The sequence below is a fragment of the Lissotriton vulgaris genome, chromosome 1_1 (genome assembly GCF_964263255.1).
Source record: "Lissotriton vulgaris chromosome 1_1, aLisVul1.2, whole genome shotgun sequence".
Lineage (NCBI taxonomy): Eukaryota > Metazoa > Chordata > Amphibia > Caudata > Salamandridae > Lissotriton > Lissotriton vulgaris.
Window position 1 is genome coordinate 1733201402 of NC_141685.1, and position 20285 is coordinate 1733221686.

General features: G+C 45.9%; 1 protein-coding gene across 1 annotated transcript in view; it reads left to right on the plus strand.

Moving 5' to 3' along the window:
- SLC35E3 (solute carrier family 35 member E3) overlaps nt 1–20285 on the plus strand; it is a 59902-nt gene that overhangs the window by 26986 nt on the left and 12631 nt on the right. The gene's annotated exons all lie outside the window — the stretch shown is intronic.

Below are 20285 nucleotides of genomic sequence, written 5' to 3' on the forward strand. Positions count from 1 at the left end.
ATCCCAATAGCGTCCTTATTCCCGCACAATAAAAGGTTAAATGCCTTCTTGTGATCTGCAATTTAATGAGATCGTAAGTGAAAAATCTATCTCCTCCATCACTTGTTTCCCAACACAGCAACAATATTCTAGATTCGGCAAGGTATAGGTGAGAAAGTACCTTCTTTCTGCATGGTTGCCCCCACTTTTTGCTGAATTGCTGATGTGCTTTGACTGAGTGTGCTTTGGGCTCCAGCTACCCAGGTTACCAGGGCCTGTGTTCTTTCCCTAAAACTGTATTGAAGTCTAAACCCAATTGACATCTCTGGCCACAGCTCAGCCCTTGGTAAATGGTACCACAGATACCCAGGGCACTGTAACCAGAGAAGGCCTCTAAGGGCTGCAGCATTTATTGTGCCACCCTCAGAGGTCCTGTACCTTCACTCTCACAGACTGCCTTTGCAGGCTGTGTGTTTTGGTGCAGAACAAAGTGAAGAGTCTACATGGCACACATCCTGTGAGCCATGCCTACAAAGCACTGCCCAGGTATAGATCAGGCACCCCTCTAGCTGGGTACACTATATCAGTGGTGAGGGTACAGGTGCATGAGCCCTGTACACCTACAGTGTCCAAGTCCATTCTTAGACATTGTAAGTGCAGTGCTGCCATTAAGAGTACATGGTGCTGGGAGTTTGTCATTACGAGCTCCACAACACCATAATGGCTACACTGAAAACGGTGAAGTTTGGTATCAAACTTATCAGTACATTAAACCTACACTGATGCCAGTGTGGGATTTAATGAAAAATACACTTGGAGGGCATTTTAGAGATACCCCTTGAAAACTAACCTACTACTAGTGTCCAGGCGGAGTGGCTGCTTTCAGCTGCCACCAGCAGACTTGTTTCTAGACCCCTGGGTCGAGAGCCTGCTGCTCTTAGGGGCCTGAAACAATGCACATCCTGGGACAAGGTGCCAAGCCTCCTCCCAAGGGATGGGCAGGGCCCATGAAGGGGAAGCTACAAATGTTAAGAAAACAACAAGGGACCCAAGTTTAGTCAGCACTGGACCTCAGGAGCAATTATTACAAAAACAACAGTGGTCCCATGCAATATAGGCTATGACATACAAATGAATACAGACATAGTGGATTCTGTATTTGTCTGACTTGTACAGCCGGATAGAGGTCAGAATGTATTTACTTATAACAAAAAATAGAGAGAAAATATCCTTCAACAATCTCACGTTGTGGGGCACAAGCCTGTACCTCATTTAAACACAAAACACTTTAGTACTATCAAAGTGAAAAGAGAGGAAAAGGGGCTTTTAGGCAATAAAGCTCAAGTTGTTCTACAAATCACAATATGAACAAATATTTTCAATTGCGCCTTTACAGTCAATATTAGTAAAATATATACACACTGTATAAGGCACGTCAATTGGTCGACGGCGTTTCGATCCCACTTTTAATTCAAAGGGATCATCATCAGGACATTAAATACATGCCTAATAATTGTAAGCCTCTAAAACCATGAATTTTGAGGGCAGGGTATTCAAGGGGATACGGTCACCCGAATCGGGACCGGCCAGGCAGAGTCGGGGATCCGATCACGGGCAGGTTGCAGGGGTACCGGGTCAGTCGGTATTGCTTCCCGCTCGATACTACGTTCTACAGTTTGTTGGACCCTCAAAATTCATGGTTTTATAGGCTTACAATTATTAGCCATGTATTGAATGTCCTGATTATGCTCCATCTGAATTAAAAGTGGGATCCACCACTGGATTGCCGAGAGTGCTGTTTCCTTCGTGTCCTCTCCTCTCTGATTGCAGAGCAACGCCTCGCGGCCCCCGCTGCGCGGGAGCCGCTCGCAGGACAAAGACATTGCTGCTAAACCTGTCCCTGGGCCTCTACAAGTGCTTAGGAGCACCAACGCGATTTCAGCGAGTTGTCATCAGGACCCTAAGGCTTGAGGCGGGACTGCGAGGACCAGCGTGCAGCGCGGCGCTGATCGGCCGCAGCTGGTCCTCTTCCCGCCCCTCCACCCGTTAAAATCATCGCGGTGTGTGAGCAGCTTGGGTTCCACCACTGGATTGCCGAGAGTGCTGTTTCCTCGTGTCCTCTCCTCTCTGATTGCAGAGCAGAGCAACGCCTCGCGGCCCCCGCTGCGCGGGAGCCGCTCGCAGGACAAAGACTTTGCTGCTAAACCTGTCCCTGGGCCTCTACAAGTGCTTAGGAGCACCAACGCGATTTCAGCGAGTTGTCATCAGGACCCTAAGGCTTGAGGCGGGACTGCGAGGACCAGCGTGCAGCGCGGCGCTGATCGGCCGCAGCTGGTCCTCTTCCCGCCCCTCCACCCGTTAAAATCATCGCGGTGTGTGAGCAGCTTGGGTTCCACCACTGGATTGCAGAGAGTGCTGTTTCCTTCGTGTGCTCTCCTCTCTGATTGCAGAGCAACGCCTCGCGGCCCCCGCTGCGCGGGAGCCGCTCGCAGGACAAAGACTTTGCTGCTAAACCTGTCCCTGGGCCTCTACAAGTGCTTAGGAGCACCAACGCGATTTCAGCGAGTTGTCATCAGGACCCTAAGGCTTGAGGCGGGACTGCGAGGACCAGCGTGCAGCGCGGCGCTGATCGGCCGCAGCTGGTCCTCTTCCCGCCCCTCCACCCGTTAAAATCATCGCGGTGTGTGAGCAGCTTGGGTTCCACCACTGGATTGCCGAGAGTGCTGTTTCCTTCGTGTCCTCTCCTCTCCTCTCTGATTGCAGAGCAACGCCTAGCGGCCCCCGCTGCGCGGGAGCCGTTCGCAGGACAAAGACTTTGCTGCTAAACCTGTCCCTGGGCCTCTACAAGTGCTTAGGAGCACCAACGCGATTTCAGCGAGTTGTCATCAGGACCCTAAGGCTTGAGGCGGGACTGCGAGGACCAGCGTGCAGCGCGGCGCTGATCGGCCGCAGCTGGTCCTCTTCCCGCCCCCTCCACCTGACCTTCCTAGATAATCGGTGGCAGTAACGCGCACGCGGGACGCGCGCGGGGCTAAGGCCGGGGCGAAGACCGGGCGAAGAGCGGGCCGTTTAAGGCCGTTCAAGGACGGCAGAGGACGGCCCAGGCCCTGAACCCTTGCATCTTCGCCGTGAACCCATCAGTAAGGTAGGCGGAACTGACTTTCAACTGCTCATCTTTTGAGGCCCCATTTGGCATCTGGCTCAGCACCACAGATGTCAACTATGCGTAATAGAACTAGAAGCTGCACCAAAAAAGCCATGGGGGTAGCACAAGTGACTGGCCCTATAGATCTTTTCATCTCACGGGTGAATGAGACCATTGATAAAAGTATTGTATTGCTGGAGAAAAGAGTCTCTCTGGACCTCATGAATGCTAAGCGCTCTTCCCTGGGCTCACTCGCAAACGCAAATTCACCTTCCCAACAAGCCCTGAATAATTGCTCCCTACCCCTACCCTTGACTATCACTGGCACGGTCACAGTACCGAATGCTGTCGATTTGTCAGTCACTCGTTCTGACACGGATCCGTCCTTCGTTGATCTGGAGGCTACCCCAGATCTAGAAGCCTGTCAGACATCTGAAGAGACGGAGCCAAGCCTGGATGGGCAAACGGATAAATCGACACCTTCGGTGCCTATTGACTCTGGGGGGAAGGTTACTATTATTCCTACAAAGGTAGCGTCCAAGACCAAGCCTAAGGAAAAACCCAAAGCTAAAGCCAGGAATCATAACTTGGTATCATCTACTCCACACCTGGCGCCAGGTATTCCCTGTTGGGTTGAAAATATGGTTACAGATCTCAAACAGGACCATGAGGCCACAATAGCAGCACAAATAAAGCCTCTAATCTCCAAACTTGACAGACTCACGTCGCTAATAAATTCGAAATGGCCCAATAAGATGAATGGGCCTGGGTCTGTCCAACCACAAGGGATTAAAGAATCACTTCCTAACCCTTTACCTTGTGTCAAGTTCACTAAAGATGCACCTAACAAAGCGAAAATACCCTCAGCCACCAAGGATCCACCCGCACTACACTTGTCCCATACAGTGAATAATCCCGCTCAATCCCCACTCCTATCTACCCCAAAGGTGGTGAGTGTTGCTTCGACCTTGCAACAACCAGCTGGTGGTAATAAATCTACCATCTCCCAAGCGAAAGATTCTACAGGAAAACTTACTAACCCTGCAGTGTCTCACTCTACAAGTAATCCCGAAGGCCCTAAGACAAAGCAGGCACGCTATAAATCAATCAGTCTGCCACCAGAAGTCTCTCCTTTTGTGGTTGTGCTGACAGCCGTTCCCCCACTAAAGGAGGGAGTAAAAGAAACCTTTGTAGAGTTAAGAAACAAATGTGCTCAGTGGCTTCAATTACACAAACCCTTACCTAATAATGTGAGTGGGGAAATTCTTACTGTGCGTAGAGGGGACTGGGTGGGCAGGAGTAAGAAAACAATACCAGGGGATGTAATTACAATCAACTTTAGGGATACAGGGGCAGCGAGTTTCATCTGTAACACACCTAACAGTGGTCCTGCTACCCAAATCAACCTACTCCCCCTGTCTTATTTCCTCCCCATGCAGCCAAGACCTAATCCCCATCGGCCTACTTTCCCAAACAACAGAGGGCCTGTATATCCCCCGCAACATACTACTAAACACTGGCAGCAGCCATTTAACTTCCCATCCTTATTCCCACATCATGCTAGCCTTCAGTGGCAACAACCCTTCCAGTTCCCACCAACCCTATATCAACCCCCACATCAGTGGCAGCAATCCTTCCAGCCTCCACTACCTGTTAATCACCAGTGGCAACAGCCATGGCAGGATTTGCCCCCTTCTTTTGACCCTTCATATTCACAATTCGCCCATCCAAATAGGTACTGTGTGTTAGACGAGGTAGACTGACTTAGTTCTATGGAAGGTCTAGACATAAATCCCGCTTCCATCAATAATGATATGGAGGATGTATTGCCAGCCACATCTTTCCTTATATGCCCAGCGGTGTCACCACCAACACCGCCTCCCCATACACTAACTAGGGATAGTGTAGACCCACCTAACTCGCAAATAATTGTCATCCCTGATGGTGATCTAACACATGGTGAGATAAAAATCCTTAGCTGGAATCTTGCGGGGATCTCTAGGAAATTAGGCCTCCCGGAGTGGACCATCCTGGTTGACGCCCACAAGATTTGTGTATTCCAAGAGACCTGGACCACTGAGCCACTGCATCGCGTCGGGTTTGTCACATTTTTTACACCAGCTGTAAAACCCAAGGCAGGGAAGGGGCGGCCATCAAGGGGGCTCATCATCTGGGTAAGCATTTTGCTTAACTGTCGGATAACCATAAAGAAGGCAGGAAACCCAGATATCCTTGGTATCTCTTTATCGGGCCCACGGGGGGGAATATTTGTTGACCTCTACAATGTTTACGTTAGAGGATCTAAAAATGGGTGCATCTCACCAACGGTAGCGGAGCTTGAGGCCCAACTAGGGGACCAGAGTGAACTTGGCCACACCATAATAGCAGGAGATTTCAACTGCACATATGAGCCACTTCCCCTAGAAGGTATACCTGACTTAGGAGAAGAGGATAGTAGGTGGGGTATTCCCACCCTCTCTATTCCACCCATCAAGCGCTGGACTCGTAGTGCAATACATCTAAATGCACTTACCTTAGAGTTCGGATTAAGAGCAGCAAATGGCCGTACACGTTCTGATCAGTTGGGTGCCCCTACTTTCAATAGAGTTGGTCACTCCACAAGGATTGACTATATTCTGCTGGACCGGGGACTTTGGAGTTTGGTTATCGATATGGTTGTTATTCCTACCATAGAGAGTGATCACAACTCACTTTCCTTATCCTTAACGAATTTTTGGTCCACTGGAGCGCCTTCAGCACCACCGAGCTGCCCACAGGAGATTATTGTCTCCTCTTGTGGAAGACGCCTTAAGTGGAATAAGATCTTGTGTAACACTGATAAATTATTCACTATAGATGAGGTGGTTAAAGGCACACAAGATGAAATTGGCTCCATAGACTTAACCCAGGCAGCAGACAAGGTTACTACTATCTTTGAAGTAGCCATAAAAACTATAGGGGACCTTTTTTGGACACAAGGGTCTACAGGGAAACCCAAACCCCTAACTAAACCCAAAGGCAGGCATGACTGGTACTCTGCATCATGCAGAAAGGCCAAGTCATGTTTAATTGAGGCAGTTAAAGGGAAGTCCCCCCTATCAATTCAAACAGCCAGAAGAGAACATAAAAAGGCCTTGTGGCTAGCTAAAAGGGAGTGGGAAGATGCCTACTGGCTAACCCTTAAAGAAGCAAGCATGAAAAAAGACTCCAAATGTTTTTGGGACACTATAAGGGCACGTAACAGACCAGATAGTGATCTCATAACTTGTAACATCCTGAGTCAGGCGTGGGAGGATCACTTCTCCAAACTTTACTCCTGTCACAACGGACCTAATGGGAGAGGGTCTGTTATATCCTCTCCTTTTATTAACTATATGCTTTGCCCCAGCGACTCTGACTTTACACTTAAGGAAGTGGAATACGCAATAAGTTCTATTATTCCACAAAAAGCGGCCGGACCTGATGGTATTCCCGGGGATCTGCTAAAATCCGATAGTGCTAAATGGCGTAAATTGATTCACTCCCTCCTTGTTGCCATCTGTAGGGGTGCCCCCATTCCCTCATCATGGAAGGGGGCGGAGGTGGTCCCCATCCATAAGAAAGGTTCGAGGGACGACCCATCTAACTATAGGCCGATCAGCCTGCTAGATATCAGCCAAAAAGTTGTCGGTAAAGTTCTCTTACTCAGAATCCTTAACTGAGTAGAAGAAAACAAAATCCTTACCGACTTCCAGGCTGGTTTCAGAGTTGGTACTGGAACGATTGAGCAAGCATTTAGGCTCATGATGGTTTATTGGAAGGTTGTGGTGATAGGCAAGGGCAGTCTTTATCTCGCATTTATCGATTTTAAAGACTGCCTTTGACCTTGTACCTAGGGACCTATTGTGGAAAGTACTGGCTGACATGGGGCTGCCACACTATCTACTATCCCTACTAGTCAGACTACATCAGGACAGCTTTGCCCAAGTCAGGTGGGGCCCTGGAGGGGAGAAAAGGGGCAGTATTCCGGTCGAGAGAGGGGTCCGCCAGGGATGTGTTCTGGCTCCCACCCTTTTTTCTCTCTACATCAATGGGGTGGTCGAGCATCTCCTCAAATATCCATCTGACGAGCCATCCCTGGCTGGTGAACGTATACCGACCCTCCTCTTCGCGGATGATACGCTTTTAATTTCCAAAACCCCAATGGGACTCCAGAGACTCTTGGACAATTTCCAATCCTTTTGTACTGACCGAGGCCTGGAAATAAATACCAACAAAACGAAGTACCTTGTCCTCAATCCTCCGAAACAGCATGTGCGTCCCCCCACCCTAAACACTGAGCTCCTGGAAAGGGTGAAAGTTTTTGATTACCTCGGGATACGCCTCTCAGACAAAATGGACTGGACGCCACACCTAGACAAAATGCTGCTGAGCCACAAAAGGATCACAGGCGCCCTTTTGAGAGAGCAACGTTCCAGCTCAACAAGGCCTATAGGAACAGTCCTTGAGATCTATACAGCTAAAGGCGTCAGCTCTGCCCTCTATGGAGCGGAACTCTGGGGCTTTTCGTCTATTGACGCTCTGCAAAGATCTGAGAACAAATTTTGCAGAGAAATAATGTCCCTTCCACAAGGCACCCCGTTACTTCCTTTGTTTATGGACCTTGGCTGTACCCAGATTGGCGAAATTGCGAAATTTCGCCCGTTATTACTATGGGCCCGTATTTGGCGGGTAGAAGAACTCAGTGGATATGCCAGCGGCCTTAAAGAAATTATGTCATCACCGAGCTGGTATAAAATCAAATGGCTAAAAGACATGAAAACTCTATTGACCAAGCTGGGCCTACTTGAATCATGGCTAAGTAGAACCTCACCCCCAAAGCAAACACTTAAAAAGCTCTATCGGAACTGGATTTGCTCTCAAAGACATTCTAGCACATCTCTTGGCAGGCTAACAGAGGACTTCCTGATGTTCAAAGATTTTCCCAGGCGGGAACTCTATCTGGATACAATCGGAAAACCCTTTGCTAGGGCCTTGTATTTCAGATTTAGAACGGGTACTTTACCACTGAACATCTTTACTAAAAGATGGAAATCCTGTATAGGCAAATCTGATCTATGTCCATCGTGCCTTGTCAAACCGGAGACACTAGCGCATTTTTTGTTTGTTTGTGACGAATATGTTAATCCAAGGAGGGTGTGGCTGAAAAACCTATGCCGACAGCTGGGAACTAGGAGTCATGATGTGGCAATTAGGATACTCATTTCGGACAGTTATGTACCTTATGCTTGTGCCCTACCCAAATTTCTATCTTGGGCCTGGGGTATTCGAGCCAAAAAGCTAAAACAATCTGTTTAATTCTTTTTTAGAAAAATCTCTGGTAACTGGAAATGCTGTTTTAATTGTTTACCTTTTTAAAACTAATTGGCTACGTATAACTGAGCAAATATTTTCTGAAACTATTGCTTGGAACAGAGATACAGAATTTCTCTTTTTAAAAGTGTACTAAAATTGTATTTTTTATATACATTGCTCTGCTTTTATGATAATGACTTTTTATCGAAATAAAGCTTTTTGACTTTGACCTGACTTTGACATTTTCACTGTTCTTAATATGCTGATCCGTTTGGCTTCTTCTTGCCTCGGCTTCAGTTCCCTATTACCTCCCCTAGGGTCCTTTTCTATTTTCTGGATACCATGGAATCTAAAATCCATCCTATTCAAATGATAGCCCATCACTCCTACCAGTTAGTCTTGACTCCCCGCCATAAGCACAATTGGTTGGGTCATTTGTTGACCAAATCTGCTGGCAGGAACCAGTTTATTGTTCTTGTTGACTAAAGGGGGGTGTTACACTACTATATGTAAGATCAACCACCTGTACCCCAAAACACTTAAGTTTGCACTGTGCACAAGACTAATACGGCTGTAAATTGTATTGCAATGAAAGCAAAATGAGCCACTCTGTTTTTCTTTTTTGTTTGTAAATCGGTACATGCAGAATTGTGTTTACATCTCATCTTATTTATCTGTTATATTGTCTCTTTTCCTGTCTCAAAGAGTAGTAACAAACTGAGGTGATTGAATTTCAGGAAGGTTGTGGACTGCCAGCGTTCATTGTCAGGCAATCCATTCCTCAGACATTTGTCTTGCATTAGGCTTATCCGCGTGTCTCAATTAGCAAAACAAAAAAGTGATGAAATGCTTAGATCAATGTTGGCCTCTGGTAAATGCCTTGGGCTGCAGATACAGAGCTCCATATTGAAGACAGAAATCTGTTTTGTGCTACAATTAAACTGTACAGAAAACCACATAGATTATCGGGAAATTCGAGCTGAAGCTAGCAGGGACAATAGCTCTTCCTCTGTGATTTAGATACATTGAACTGATTCTGGAGAAGTGTCTGAGCTATTCCAGATCTAGACTGTCCAGTCTAGTCTGACCTGCTTGATTATACTATGTTATGTATGGCTGACTAATGATTTCTGTGTAAAATTCCAGGAGAAAAATGAATGGTCTATCGCTCTGTCGGGTGTAATCCTAATCCAAACCCACCACTGCTCATATTGACCTTTTTTTATTTTAGTGACGTGAGGAGCTATCATATATTTACATTCATTCCCTTAAACAATGAAGACAAATTGGACTCCACAAGAAATAGTAAAGAGAATTGTGGTGAGATGAAGAGAATGTATTAACAAATTTAGCTAAATTCCAAGTTATTCATTTGGTATTCAGATTTTAAGAATCATAATTACTGGTTTAAATGGCCCAGGAGCCGATAATTCAAGTTAAAGAAAACTAGAACATTAATAAGAATTCTGCAAAGAATACAAATGTGCAAGTGTGTTCACTTAAGAAAACCCCTAATCTAATCAAGGGTATGAGATAATAAATGGAATTTCGTTTGGTAAGTCGAATAAGGTGTCAGTTTCAGAAAACCAAATAAAGGTTTCTGATGAGAGGATATGAATGCTTGGGCATTAAGACCTGGGAAGTGGATATCAGTAGAGGTGAGAAGGGTCTTATCAGTTCCAAGTCTGCAAGCATCTCCTTTCTAGTCTAGTCTAGGGAAGACACTGTTATTACTCATCAAGGCAATAGGTTGCAACATTACAGCTTGTTCTCACTCTCTGGGACCAATTATATTACTAAAACTCTGGGAGTAGGTAAAATCCCCACTTACTCAGAGCAAAACAATAATCCATGCATAGCTATGTTCTTGAATTGTGACACTGGACAGACTGTAGGGTATAGTTCGCTCATCCACAACTAGCTGTCCCATCCTGGCATCTTCGCCCTTCAATAAGAACCTCACCATCAGTCATCTAATACATAAAAGAAAACTATTCACTAGCTGGCTTCAGGCATGTGAGAAAAAACAGCATCTGCAATGGAAAAACACATAACCTACAAAACAAATGAGAACAAAATGTGCAGGCCCCTTTGCCTTAAATGTATAAATTCGACATTGTAGATGGCAAAAAAATGAGGCTAACTTTAAGCTACATATTATGTTAACTCGCTACCCTAGTGGTATTCCTTAGTAATATGTAGAAGATTTTCTGAGTTTGTTTGATGGGTGTAGGCAATAGGCAACACTCTCCTCTCCCACACCACGTCCCATCGAGTAAACACTTAAGGGTTTTAGATGATGCTCCTGTAAATAAAAAATATGTTGTTGAATAAGTGGATGTTTTAATGTTTACTTTATTATACGTTTTTGGATTAGGAGGATGAGTTTGCTCTTATGTGTGGGGTTTCTGTACTGCGGCTTACTATTTTATATAGCACGCCGTACAAACTTGGTTAAATCTAGCTATGTTTAATAATGTGGCACTATATCCCACTGCTAAGGTCTATTAAAGAGGTTACATTACTTCTCCCTGCAGCTTAGACTATAATGGAATAGAGTACATTTCACAATCTTTTCAGCCTAAGGCATATGGGCTATAATGCTAATTGAACATTTCTCCCTCTGAGTGGAATGCTGTACTTCAAACTATGGGAAACAGAAAGAGAAACATAATGCGGACACAGACAAGCTATAAAGGTCCTTGTTCACTCTGCCACTATGTTTTGTAGAATGGAGCTCCCAACATTCTAATACTGCATCATATCCCAATGCTGAGTGCTGTATCCGTATTTATAGGCATTCTCTGAGTCATAGGCCAGAGCTGAACTAAGCAGTACTCCTTTAAAAAAAACATATATATTTGATTTGCTAATATCTTTGGTAGCGTTTGAAAAATCTTCGCCAACGTTTCAAAACTAATGGCCTGCTCAGCTCCTGTCTTGAAAGTTTCGGGGTGATTGGTCAAGCGGAGGCTGAGAAAAAAGGGGGGTCCCAAAACATGTTTTTTTCTCCATGCTAATATCTATAGGGAACTTTTGCCGCAGCTACAGCCCAAACGAAAATACACCAAATTTGGCAGAAAGGTATCTCTTGGTCCAGGTGCACTCCTTGCTTTAAATGGTGTAAATCCATTCAGTAGGATCAGAGAAATTCATATTTAAAAAATATTAGAATCTGGTGACCGTGTTGGATCCGTGAACTCTCCCGATCGCGAGCTTGACTGATTGGCTGCCAACACTTCAAACCAAGAAGTGTTGGCAGCCATCTTGTGACTCGGGTGAACCGAGTCGCAAGAAAAAGGTAACAAAAAGAAGAAAAGGGGCAGGGTAGGAACACCCTGACCCAATAGGTCTCCTCAGGGGGGTCCCTGAGTGCCACAAAAAGCATTTTTTTATTTTGTTGAAGCCCCTGGGTGGGCCAGGTCCCCGGGGCAATGATGAATTATGATGAAGGGCTCAGCGGGCCCCCGCAGCCCCGGGGACCTTCACCTCCCCAGGTCTGTTAATGACGTGCAGGGGGCCCGCGGCCCCGCAGCCCCGGGTACCCCCACCTCCCCAGGGCTTTTTGTTAAAAAAAATGTGTGGGGGGCTTTAATTTTGAATATTTAAAAAACTGGGGTCCATAGCGGCCCCCCGGCCCAGAGGACCACCACCTCCCCAGGGCTTGAAATGTGATGGGAGGGAGGGGGGCCTCGCGGCCCCACTCTTAGAGCCCTAGGTGGCCCTGGGGACCGCCAGCCCCCAGGGCCTGCTCCAGCAATGTACTGGGGTGCCCAACCCAGGGACATTGCAGTTTTTTATGGCAGGGCAGGGCCACTGCACCCGCCCTGCCAAGGCAAACATCTGCTTCGGTTTATGGAAGCAAGAGCAGGAAAACTGGTATCGCTTCCATGAAGCAAAGCAGTATTGGTTTTGTGCAAAGGGAGCTGCATGTTTGCAGCTCCCTTTGCCCAAAAGCAATCCCGGCTCCTGAAGGAGGCGGGGAGCTGGCAGGGACCACAAGGGCATTGGGACTTCCCCCACGGTGTCCAATGTGAGGCCAAGCCTAGGGGGATGAGGTTCCCTGGGCCAAAAATGGCCGGGGGGGTGCTCGGTCACCCTCCCTTTAAAAAATAAAAAAGGATTTGCCCCCGGGGTGAAATCAGCCTAGGGAGAAAAAACCAAGGCAAAGACCCGGGAGATGGGGTCCCCGCACCATAATCGGCCTCAGGAGGATGGCCGCATAGCTCCCTCCCCTTTTAATTTGTTTTACTGTTTCAGACCCAGGAAAAGGGCCCCCTCGGTCCCCAAAGGGTCAAATGAAGGGGGGGCACACACAGCTTCCCTTCCTAAAATTTTTTTAAAAAAGTAAGAAACTGGCAACTTGCTGGAGGCCCTGCCCCCTCTCTGATTACACTGCGAACAAGCCTCCTGGCACGCACTGGGTTTGGGGATGAAGTCCTTAGGGGCCAACTAGCCCACCTGGTACCTCCAGTACACTCCAAACTGTGGAATTGCTGAGTGGTGGGAAAAGGGGGCATGGCCTGCTATGAGAACTTTACAATCCTGCTGTGTGGGACTTACTGGAGGTAATAGGAGGGGTAGTTGATCCCCAAGGATGTCCTTTGGGGCCAACTGCCCCTCCTGTTACCGCCAGTAAATCCAACACAGTGTGATTGCTATGAGGTCTTCGTAGGCCACGCCCCCTCTCTCCACCACTCTGCAAATGCACCTCCTGGCACACTACTGGTTGGGGGATGAAGTCCACTTTACTGCTGAGGGACTTCTGGGGCCAAGAACCCCTCCTGGTACCTCCTGTAAGTGCTATGCAGCTTAATTCCTGAATGCTGGTCGGAGGCTCTGCCCCCTTTCTCCACCCCTCTCAAAAAACGAGTACTAGTTGAAGAAGCATTTGCAATGTAATAGGTCTTGCGTTTATGCGTTTACGAAAGTTAGGGCTATTGATGTTGTAAATGTAAACGTTTTTTACTAATGTTTTTGGGAGTTGATGTACTTTGTATGTAGTGGAATTATGTGGTATGTTATGCAGTAAAATTATGTGGATAGAAGGTATGTGGTATGTGGTATTTAGTGTATAGGAAATATGTAGAGTGGGATTATGTGTTATCGAGAGTAATTATGTGGTATGGTAGTCTGTGTTGTGGAGTGGTAACCTCCAGTTTAGTCTTCCTTGTTTCCATAGATGCTAAACTATAAAATCAATGAGACAAAAAATGGAACCACTGAGGAGCACTTCTGGACCTAGTCAGAGGTATGAGCAGGACTACTAGAATTATGTGACTGTTCGGCTGCACCGATTTTCGCATAATTAGACATTTTCTGCATTTGCCACATAATCCATCATCTGCATAATCAGCAGACTTGAACAAAAAAACTTTGTTTCTTGCTCAAACGTTACCAGAAATGCAGCGACAAGTGTTACTGCGTGGTGCAAGGGCCTCTGGAAACCTGGAATGGTCACCTTTTACTCGAATAATGCCCATCTTCCTAACAGACTTTTTATTTTGTCAAGTGTTCTACCATAATTTAGGTGAAAAAGTTGAAGGAAGTCAGCTGTTACATACAGGCCCAGATATCCAATGGGTTTAAGAGGTAAAAATGTCAGCCCTTCCGGCAGCTCTATTCCCGGTGCATTAAATAAAAGAAGCTCCATTTTAGATTGGTTGACCCTGTAAAACCCCAATTCTGTAAATGCCTTGATTTCTCCCAATGCTCTCTGAATGTTAGATTTTTCTGGATTCAGGTACAGGATCAGAAAATCAGCGAACAGCTTTATTTTGGCCATTTCTAATGGAGGGCTTGGATTAGGAAGTTAGAAAGAATGTTTATCGCTAATGGCTTCTTTCTGCATCTTCCCTCTTTCTGCACCCCTCTTGCCTCTTTATGCTCCTCTCTTGCCTCTTTCTGCTCCTCTGTTGGTTCTTTCTGCACTTCTCTAGCTTTTTTCTGCATCTCTCATCTCTTTCTGCAGTTCTCCAGCCTCTTAGACTGCCTCTTTCTACAGTTCCCTTGCCTCCTTCTTGTCGGGTGCCCCACAAGGCTCACCTGGGCTTGTGAAGCTATTCCGCAGAGACAAGGACCACCGCCCCTGTACCCACCTAACCCGTGTGGGAGTGGACCCAGCAAGGGCGAGATGGAACCAGAGAAGGGAGCCAAAAGGGAACAGAGGAGCCATGGTGGAAGAGGAGTAGGTTTAGGGTCTGGGCACGTCTGAGGAAACGAGAAAAAGACCCAATTAGAATAAAGCCCTACTCCCATACAGAGAATAACCACGAAACACAAGCAGGACTGAGCCCCTGTTCTCTGACTCACCATGGCGTGCTGCACCGGCAGGACCAATGAGAAGGTCGTCCAGTTAAGCGTCCATGCGCTTCTGCAACCCACCAAAAGAAAGCCCTCCTGCGCAAAGCGAAGAAAGCAAGAAAAACCACCAATGTTCAAAGGCTCCTGTGAGTAAAAAAACAACCAAGGGATAACGCTCCTGCGCGGTGAATGTAAACCAATGTGAAGGCGCTCCTGCGCTGTGTGTCCCTAATAATAGGCTCCAGGGTAAGCTCTATAGCGCGGCCCAGTATCTAGTCAATAGTGCTCCTGTGCACTAGAAACATGAGCAGCAGCGCACCTGCGCGGCTGCAAGAACAAAGGAAATTTCAGGCACTGTATAGCTGCCAACACGAAAGGGTTCAATAAAGCGCTCCTGCGCGGCACGAAAACCCCCAGGGGAAACAGGACGTGAAACGCCAGAAGCGGCGAAAGGAAAAAGCACCAACAGCGTAGCTGCGCTCGTTACCGGTCTCGCTTCCAGGCGGGAGCTGTCGGGTCGTCACGAAGCGCAGCAGGAGTCGGACCTCTGTGGTCTGCTGGGCTCAGAACGGGTTTAGCAAAGAATCGGAAGCACCGAGCCGGCGGGAAAGTACGCGTTTAAGCGTTTTCCCCCGGAAGTGCTTTTGGTGGCTGAGAACTAGACCGGGACTTCACTTCTGCCCTAAGTGAGGATTTCCGATGCCTGCATGTGTTTTGCGGCGCTTCGGAACGGTGGAACAGCCGCGACATAACACTTCTGCAGTTCTATTGCTTCTTTCTGCATCCCTCTTGCCTGTTTCTACATCCCGCTTGCCTGTTTCTGCACCCCTCTTGGCTTCATTCTGCACCCTTCCCATTTTCAGCTCCTCTCTTGCCTCTTTCTGCACCCCTTTTGCCTCTTTCTGCACATTTGTTACTCTTTCTACACCACCCGTTATTTTTCTGCACTTCTCTTGCTGCTTTCTGCACTTCTCACGCCACTTTCTGTACTCAAATGAGAAGTGCAAGCTGTCTAGTTTAAAGGTCTGTGTGCTCTTGTGACTGAGGTATATGTCACCTTGTATATGTATTCTCAAATGTGTTCAGCATCTGAAGATGGCAGCTTAAAAAGCGGGTTGTTTCTCCTATAGGTGGTTAAATGTTCTCCGTTCTGCTGTCATTCGGTTGCACAAGCAGGTCTTATGTATATTTTATAGAACACCTCAAATGTTATTGAATACCCATGTGCCCTGTATTATGAGCAGAAAGAAATACATACACCTTTTTGTACACAAATTTACTGAGTATGCTGTTTGAAACACCTGTATTCGACTATTTGTATGTATATTTTTATGTAACATGTTTCTAGGTAAAAGCAGAGACACGCAGGAAACTTGGTCAGACTTACAACAGTGATATATGGTTAGGATTGCTTTTTTTCAATTCAATAAATACTTTATTTAGACGCAAACAAAACCAGAGGAATTCAGACGTTCTAGTTAGCTGAGCTAACTGTAACTCACGCCCCCGCAATGCACTGCTGATGGTGTCTCATATTACATCACTCATGACATGGTCAGTGACATCAATGATGACATCTCAAATGACATTGTTCATGGCATCATCCAGTGACTGAGTGTTTCTAAAAAGTTTAAGAATTATATATTTATTTATAAAGTTTTATATAGTGGTGTATTGAAGAATGAGTGAGTAGGAGTGTCTGTATGGATGATTTAGTGGGTGCGTGACTGACTGTATAAGTGAGTGATTAAACATGTCTTAGTGAATGTATGGGTGAGTGACTAATCTGTGTGAATCAGTTTGTCAGTTGGTATGTAAGTGGCTGCATGAGTTGGTGAGTAGATACATGAGTGTCTGTATGGGTTATTGATTAGTTATCGGAGTACCATTATGGGTGCCTGAGTGTCTGTGTGGGTGGGTGAGGGGGTGTGTGACTCCCTGTATGGATGTATAAATGGGTGAATCCCTGGGTGTATGAGTTCATGAGTGCATCTTGAGGGACTGTATGGGCGAGTGAGTGTGCGTATGGCTGTGTCGGTGAGTGAATGAATGTTTCAGTGGTATATGGGTGATTAACTGCATATGTGAAAGGCAGTATATATGAGTGTTGGAGTATATGTGTGACTGTGTGAGTGGGGGATTGTGAGAGTGGGTGTGTGTTTGTCAGTGACTGTATAATAATCCACATTTGTAAAGCGCACAATCACCCGTCGGGTTCTCTAGGCGCTGAGGGCCGTTGGGAAGATTAAGCAAGCTATTGCCCAGAGTCACATGGTGCTGGGATAATCTGCAGTCAGTCTGTGTGTTTCTGTATGAGTAAATAAGTGGCTGTGTGATTGGGTGTTTGGGTGAGTGAGTAGCTCTATGGGTGACTGGCAGTATATCAGTGGGTGTATGAGTGGATATCTCAGCGGCTGTATTGGTGAGTGACTGGCTGTATGGGTGCCTGTATGGGTGAGTGATTATGTGTATGAAGACCTATGAATCAGTGAGTGGGTATTTACATTCTGGTATTGGTGTGCCAATGGTTTAAAGAATGGTCATCTGGAATTTCGAGTGGGTGTATGATAGGTTATATTGAGGTGTGAGTAGGTGCATCAGAGATTATGTGGTTGATGTCATCATTGATGTCATTTGAGATGTCATGAGTGATGTTACTGACCATGTCATGAGTGATGTAATGTGACGTCATCAGCAGTGCATTGCAGGGGCGCATGTTATAGTTGGCTCAGCTAACTAGAACGGCTGAATTTCTCTGGTTTTGTACGAGTGAAATGTCAGCCTAAATATATCGTCCCTGAAACCTGTGGTTTTTTCAGTGAATATATATTAATACATATATATATATATATATATATATATATATTCCATTATGTAATATCAGAGTGCATGGTTTTGTTGACTGAACAGACTTCCATTAAGTATCTACTCTCTGTGTTAGAGTTTTGTATATTAACCGTTATTCTTGTGGTATAATTTTTTTTGTCTTGTCGGCTTGCATCTTTCACTGCTGCTCTACCACCTTTACTGTTTTCAATGTAGTCCTCAAACCCCACTTGCTGCTTACCTTCTTCATTAGCTTCTCAGTACCTTAAACTTAGTCAGTCTTTCGAATAATGCAAAGCCCATCCTACATGAAGGAAACCAGATTAGATTCCCTCTCCCTGGTTGGTAAATATATATTTGGAACACTTTTATTTAGCTGTTTGAACTGTTCTCTTTTTCTAACCCTGCCCCATACAGTCCAAATGTTAGTCGTTGGTCTTCAGTTAAAACTATAATCGCCTCTTACTCTCCTTCAACCCTCCTTAATTGGCTACTTTCTAACTAAGGAAAAGTATAGTTACCATATATTGGAGGTTGGTTATGAATAACACCTTCCACAGTTAAACACGATCAAAATATTAAATGGTTTACCCCACAATTTCATTCTTTGAGAAAAGCATCCTTTTTGCCACTAGTGTTCTTCAAACGCCCACTCCAGCAGTGGCCTTTTCAGTTTTTGTCCAAGTGGGGAAACAGAATACATGGTATTTTCCTTTTTAATATGCTGAAGGTAACCTTGCATATGCTCCTAGCTGATAGGTGTCTGTGCGGACATGTAAAGGAATTTATTATATAGGCATATGTGTGGTAGGCTTAGATTGGTGTTTAGGGTTGGGTTTTAGGGTTAGTTATTAGGTTAGGTAATAGGGAGTTTGTATGGGTTAGTGTTCCTCGGTTTAAGGGCTCAGGGCATGTGTTTCTTTCGTCCAGATAGGCGTCTTTAGCCCTGTATGGCACTGAAAGCAAGCACCCTGTGAAGCGTTTTGAGGCTTTGCAAGAGTGGGCAGGCTCTATATAAAAGTTACAACATAGAATGAGCATGTATTAATTATGGCCCAAGTCATGTGTTTGTGTGGGAAAAAAGGGGCCAAGTCCATGGCGCATCGAAGGAATAAGACAGTCTTTTAACATGGGCGGTGAGGGAAACGCACGCTGTGGTGCAGGGGGCAGGGAGGGTGTGTGGCGGATCAGATCACCAGCTCCTGACGCTGCTCTTTGCTGGAAACAGCCATAGCGTTTCACCAATTTGGAAAACCGTCTCCATTTTCAGCCGTTTCCAGGTTGTTGAAGATTGGCTCACGTGTGTGCTGAAGTACGCCTGTTGGGCGAATCATAGTTAGCAAGTGTACGCGTAGTTTATGGCAGGACAGCCATCCGCTTTCACTGTGACTGTAATGGATTTTTATTCATCTCTTCTGGCAATTACATGTCTACTGAGAAACCGGTGTTTTCGTACTATACACTTTAATAACATTTTGGCAATGCATGTGCCTTTTCCAAACATGCCTTTTCAATGATATTTTTGTGGTGAAGGCAGACATGGTAAAGGCATATGTATTGTCAAAATATTAGTTGTAAAAGCATGCGTGGGAATGACACATGCATAGTTCAGATGGCGTTGTAAAGGCATGCGTGTTAACTGCATGTGTGGTTCCATCATACAACAGATCCACATTGCAGATGATGCAAGATAGAGATCAATCAATCAATCATGTGTTTGTTGAACGCGACTACCCTCCCATAATGGTCTCAAGGCGCTTGGCCGGAGGGGAGGTGCAGGTACCAGGCAATCAAGGAGGGGGGGGGGTCTGTCGAAGAGCCAAGTTTTGAGGTTTCTCCTGAAGATGGGGAGTGATGTTGTCTGAGGTGGAGCGGTAGGGCGTTCCAGGCTCTGGCTGCGAGGAAGGAGAAGGATTCCCGATTTGGTCTTTCTGGCGTGGGGGACCACAGTGTAAGAGAGTTTGAGGGCCAATCTTGCGGCGGCGTTCTGGATGTTTTGTAGCTTGCGAGTGAGGTTGCGGGTGAGATTTTTGTTTATTGCGGCCGTAAAGTGCGTTGCCGTGGTCTAGATCCTATTTAATTGTTGATGGAACTCCGGGGGGGAGGGGGGGGGGTGATACTAAGATTACAGAACTTTATAAGTCTCAGTACGCACACATACATTCTGTTTTACTGCCCCATATCAAGGAAGCAGCTATTTATTATACAGCTCACCCACCTTGAAAAATACAGGGAAACACATGATTCCACAAAAGGGCAAATATCCACATTACAGTTGCTTTTGAAGGGATTCTGGATAAAACATGGGAACGAATGTAAATGATCCTTTTAGAGAATTCAGCATTATGATTCAGAATAGAATCGTATTACGTTATGTTATCTAAACCAGTAGGTTAAAATGGATCAATCAGAACGGCTTAAATCAATGCTGAAGATTTGGCAAGAGGGCAGGCTTGATTATTTACTTTTGATTAGAATGTGGTCTGATACCATCATGATGAAAATAAGCCCTTAGCCATAAGGACAAGATCTTCAGATGACCAGTGCCCAGGTAGCCAGGGGGAATCTTGGCAGATTGCAGAAGGGGGCAGTTTAGAGCACAGAAGAGTCCACTTTACCATATACTAGAAGCAGCTAAAAGACTCCTCCCTTCAACAACACAATTCAAATTGCTGCCACAAATGTAGCAGATAGTAAC